Source organism: Sinocyclocheilus grahami, unplaced genomic scaffold (assembly GCF_001515645.1).
Source record: "Sinocyclocheilus grahami isolate Dianchi unplaced genomic scaffold, SAMN03320097.WGS_v1.1 scaffold914.1, whole genome shotgun sequence".
In the NCBI taxonomy this organism is placed as follows: Eukaryota; Metazoa; Chordata; class Actinopteri; order Cypriniformes; family Cyprinidae; genus Sinocyclocheilus; species Sinocyclocheilus grahami.
The window spans coordinates 459,297-464,362 of NW_015506093.1; the positions used below are offsets into that span (position 1 = coordinate 459,297).

The 5,066-nt window shown below is 38.9% G+C and overlaps 1 pseudogene; it reads left to right on the plus strand.

The window, feature by feature from the left end:
• Positions 1–3,760, plus strand: part of LOC107564169 (GTPase IMAP family member 7-like) — a 7,332-nt pseudogene extending 3,572 nt beyond the window's left edge.
• The last annotated feature ends 1,306 nt before the right edge of the window (positions 3,761–5,066 follow it).

Sequence of the window (5,066 nt, forward strand, 5' to 3'; positions counted from 1 at the left end):
TTTGTTAATAAAGTTGCTCCAACAATTTCTTTGATTTTTTTTTAATGATTGTCTGTGTACACTCTGTTTCTTTGACTGTGACAAAAGAAAGTAAGGGTTTCGGTCATGCAGGAAGCAGGTGGTTAAACATGGGATAGTCATGTGGCGTCACGCTGTATATCCTGTGCTTGCCTGAGGGCATTATTTAATTATTTTCCTGTTCTGGAGATAATGGTTCCATCCATTGGTGGGTCCCAAGACATGGGGGCTTCTATAGGTTGTGAATGAACTCTTTCAGTCCTTGATACCAAGAAAGCTTTGTCGTCTCCTGATCGAATTAGTTTCGATCTCATGAGTAGATGAGTTTACCATACTGACAGGAAATCAACCGAGAATATGGGATTCATGTGCTGGGTGATCAGCAAACTTAATTGAATGCTGATATCAGTGTCTGCTCATATTTAAGAAATCCCTACACTTAACTTTTAAATTATGAAATGTATTAAATTATTAAGAGTAAAATGGGTAATGCTATCCACTTAACTTTATATTTGAAACCAATTTTAACATTCAATACACCTTAATTGCAACTTATTAGGTTATATTTTTGTTTACATGTGGTTAAAATATGTTTACTGTAGTGGCAACCATGGGAATCTACAAATACTATAGTTGAACTACGGTCACGTTCGTAAAACCACCATGGTTCATTTCCACAAGGGACTGCCAGTGAAAGGCTGTTGCACCCATATAATCCAACCTTTTTATTCTGTGACGGCTATGAATTATATTAACATTACTGAATAGAACATGATCAATATGAACTTTTAACGTTCGATTTAAATAAATGTAATTGCACAAACTATGTAGGCTACAATTTAAATTTGTTTATTGTGAAATAACTCAAACATGTTTTTTTCTGTCCTCTGATAAGCATTGTTCTGCCGTTCCCAAAAGCATCAGTGGTTTCTTATGATACTTTTGGGAAACGCAGCCCTGTTTGAATGCACTGTCAGAAGTGAGTAACGCTCTCTGTGATTGCTTAGTTCTGTCTTGCAGCATTTGCGTGTGTTCAGATGAGCAGGAAAATAGTTCCATCCTACACAATTATTAAACAAAATCACTGGTAAAAAAAGACACCTTAGTATCGATATTTTTATTTGAGTATCGATACTTTCGAAACACTGCTTCATTGAAACTTCAGAATATAAAAAATTGTGACATACATACATACATAAACTGTCAATAAAAAACTGTTAAGAAAAGTATCAAAAGCCAAATTAAAGATGAATGTAAATAATATGTTTCTTTTTCAAACAGCAAAGGTGTCTAAGCCAGAGAGAAAAAAATTGCTTTTTGGGAAAACAGGATATGGCAAAAGCAGAGCTGGAAATACAATTCTCAGAGAAAAAAGTTTTCATCCCTAAAGCTTCAGCTAATTCTGTTACAGCTCAATGTGAAAGAAGGCAGAGGAAGGTTCATGGCAGAAAGATCACAGTGATTGACACACCTGGATTCTTTGACACGGATCATAATGATGAGGAGACAAAATCTGAGATTGTTAAATCTTTGATTGAATGTGCTCCTGCGGTTGACGCCTTTATCATTGTTCTAAAGGTCGGAAGACACACAAGACACGAAAATGAAGTGGTACAGAAATTCCTGAACACACTGAATGAGAACGCCTTAAAACACGCAGTTATCTTATTCACTTTTGGTGATCAACTAGAAGGCAAGACCGTTAAAGAATTTGTGAAGGCCAGTTCACAACTTCAGGAGCTGGTTGATAAATGTGGAGGTCGCTGTCACGTCATCGACAACAAATACTGGAAAACACGTATATGGGGGAACAAGAGCAACAAGGTACATGTGAAAAATCTGCTGGAGACCATCGACAAGATGGTGAAAGAGAGACGGCAGCTGCACAAATGAGCTTCTTCAAAAGCTGGAGGAACACATTCAAGAGGTGGAGAAGAATATATCTGTGGACAATCTGTCTCCAGAAGAGATTCGAGAAAAAGCTAAGGAGATGGTTCATAAATAATATGTAAATAGGCTTGCAGGAGCGGCTACAGGGACAGTAATGGGTGCTTTTCTGGGCATTGGTGTTGTAGTGAGATCAGTTGTGACTTTACTTACGCCAGAGAACCCTCAAGCAGTGATAGAAACAGTCAGGGCAGCAGCACAAATTATAAATCAAGAGTGTGAAATAAGGTCTGCTGTGAGGGCTGGAATCACTGCAGCAGGTGGAGCTTTTTGTCTTGCAGGAGCTGTTGTAGGAAGGGATGACTGGATAAAAAGCTGCAGAGGAAGCTGATTCAGTCAATGATGCAGTGACGAGAGCAGTAGCAGACACATATGCAAAGGCCTTACATGTAAACGAGAAGGTACAAGAGTTTGCCTCTGGTGCTCTTAAAGACAAAAAGGCAAAATGATGTGACAATCTGGCATGTTGTCTTTCACGGTTTGCTTTTTTCCTTATTTATTTGTATAGATTTTTTCTTGACTCAGTTGGCATAACTAATTAAAATTTGTTTTGTTTTTGTTTGTAAAAATCCTGGGTCCAGATGCGTTATATTATATTAGCTAGACTATATTATCTCTTTTCACACACACTGTATACTGCTGTTCCATGTATGCCTTTATTAGGCTACAAGTAGTTTGATGGTATGCTATTCTAACACTATTGGCAAGATTTGCTAAACAGGGCAAATTATCATGAGAGCACAAACCTAATAAAAGCCCAGAAGGGAGTGGAAAGCTCTGCTGATCTACAGAATCATCCAGCGCATTTCCATAATGACCAACACAATCTACCAAGAGCTGCACAAATTAGCGCAAGATCGCAAACAAGAGCCGATGATAATCAACAAGACTGGCACAAGACTGGGTTTTGTGGGTGTTAAATAATGGCGCAAGTACCAGTAAACTGACTACCGTAAATCCTAAGATATGTCAGAATTTGCCCCCATGCCATCATTGACTATTCCAGGGGTTACCAACATCTGTCCTGGAGAGCCACAGTGCTGCAGAGTACAGGAGCTGGTTGATAAATGTAGAGGTCGTTGTCACTTCATCGACAACAAATACTGAAAAAAAAAACACGTATATGGGGGAAGAAGAACAGGGTTCAGGTGAAAAATCTGCTGGAGACCATCGACAAGATGGTGAAAGAGAACGGCTGCTACAGCAATGAGCTTCTTCAGATGTTGGAGAAAGAGATTCAAGAGGAAGATTCCAGAAGAGCAACGAGAAAGAGCAAAGGAAATTATTCATGAAAAAAATTCTTAAGCAGCTTGTAGGAGCAGCAACAGGAGCGGTGATCGGTGCTCTTCTGGGAGCATGTGTTGCATTAGCTTTTATTTATGCTTTATCAAAACCACTGAAAATATGTATTGCTAAAAGAAGTGTAGTAGTAATGACAGGAAATGTAGGGGAAACATGAGCGGTAGTTAAAGCTGAGGCTTCAGGAGGAGGAGCAGTAGCAAGAGCAGGAGTAGCTGTTACTGGAGTCGCAGCTGCTATAGGAGCTGTTGGAGGAGGAATCACTGGATAGAAAGCAGCAGAAGAAGCTGATTCAGTGTGTGACGCCATGATCAAGGCAGCACAGCTTAACTACAAGAATGCAACGGCTCTGGTTGAGAAAGCAGTAAAAGTAGTTGAGCTTTGGTCTAAGAAAAAAAAAAATTGATATTGACTAGCATTAGTAATGCATGATCTCCAGCTTTACGTTTTGGAAATGTGTAAATAATAATAAAAAAATGCTGTTCAGATTCATTAAGACTCATGTTAGACAACATTTGATCATTTGCTTGCGAGTTAAAGGGGTGGTTGATTGTGATTTCACTTTTTTAACGTTAGTTTGTGTGTAATGTTGCTGTTTGAGCATAAACAATATCTGCAAAGTTACGAAGCTGAAAGTCCAATGCAAACGAAGATATCGACTTTTAAAATTCTGGCAGTTTAATGCCTACAAAAATGGCTGGTAGGGACTACAACAAGTTACTTCCCGTGTTTGTGACATCACAAACCCAGATAAACCCCGCCCTCGGGAAAAGGCAGCAAAGGGGGCGAGACCATGCCGCGCTGCTTCAGAGAAGAGCAAGAGAACACTAGAGGTGCACGTAAAAATCTATTCATATATGTTAGAAAACACTCTCTGTCTTTATTGGTTCCAGATGTTTTCAATTAAAATCCTGTTGCAAAAACAGGAAGGGGGCAAAAACCTTTTCACACCACTGTATATCCTCATTGGTTAAAGGGTTGAAACTCCCCTCGACATATGCCTATATAATATCTTTGTATCTATGAATAAAGTTGAAGTATTGAGAATACCATTGAATGTGTGTTTTCTTGCTTCCCGGCCGTTACACACTTTGAGGGACTGAGAATTTTCCAGGTGGCAAAGAGAATCTATAGGGACCGATTGTTAATTACTGACAATATATGAATCGCGATTCTGTCTTCTAACGATTCTAATGGATTCACAAGTTTCAAAATCAATGTTCTAAAGCAGCGGTTCTTAATACTGTTCCTGGCCTCGCCCTGCTCTGCACACGCTCTGCATCTCTCTCTCTCATTCAGCTCAGCTATAACAATTAACTGTTCCAGTGTTATACATGGACGCGCATGCAGTTGCCGTACTGTATTAAAGCTTTAATCAGGATAAAACCGTATATTAAAAGCTAACATAAGCAGCAGCATTTACAAATAACAGCATATCTAAAAGTATGAGACAACAAAAAACATAGGCCTACCATTAAAAGCCATGCTTGCACAGGTTCTGCGTGATCCTCTTCAATAATATCCTCTGCTTCTCAATCAGGCTCAAACTGATAAGCGATATTAACGACGCCGTTGTTTACAATACAACCGGAGCACATGCTGCTGAGGTCAAGTCAAGTCAAGTCAAGTCAAGTCACCTTTATTTATATAGCGCTTTTAACAATACAGATTGTGACAAAGCAACTGAACAGCATTAATTAGGAAAATAGTGTCAATAATGCAAAATGACAATAGTAAACACTCATTTTTCAGTTAAAGGCAGTTCATCATTGAATTCAGTGATGTCAACATCCAGCTCAGTT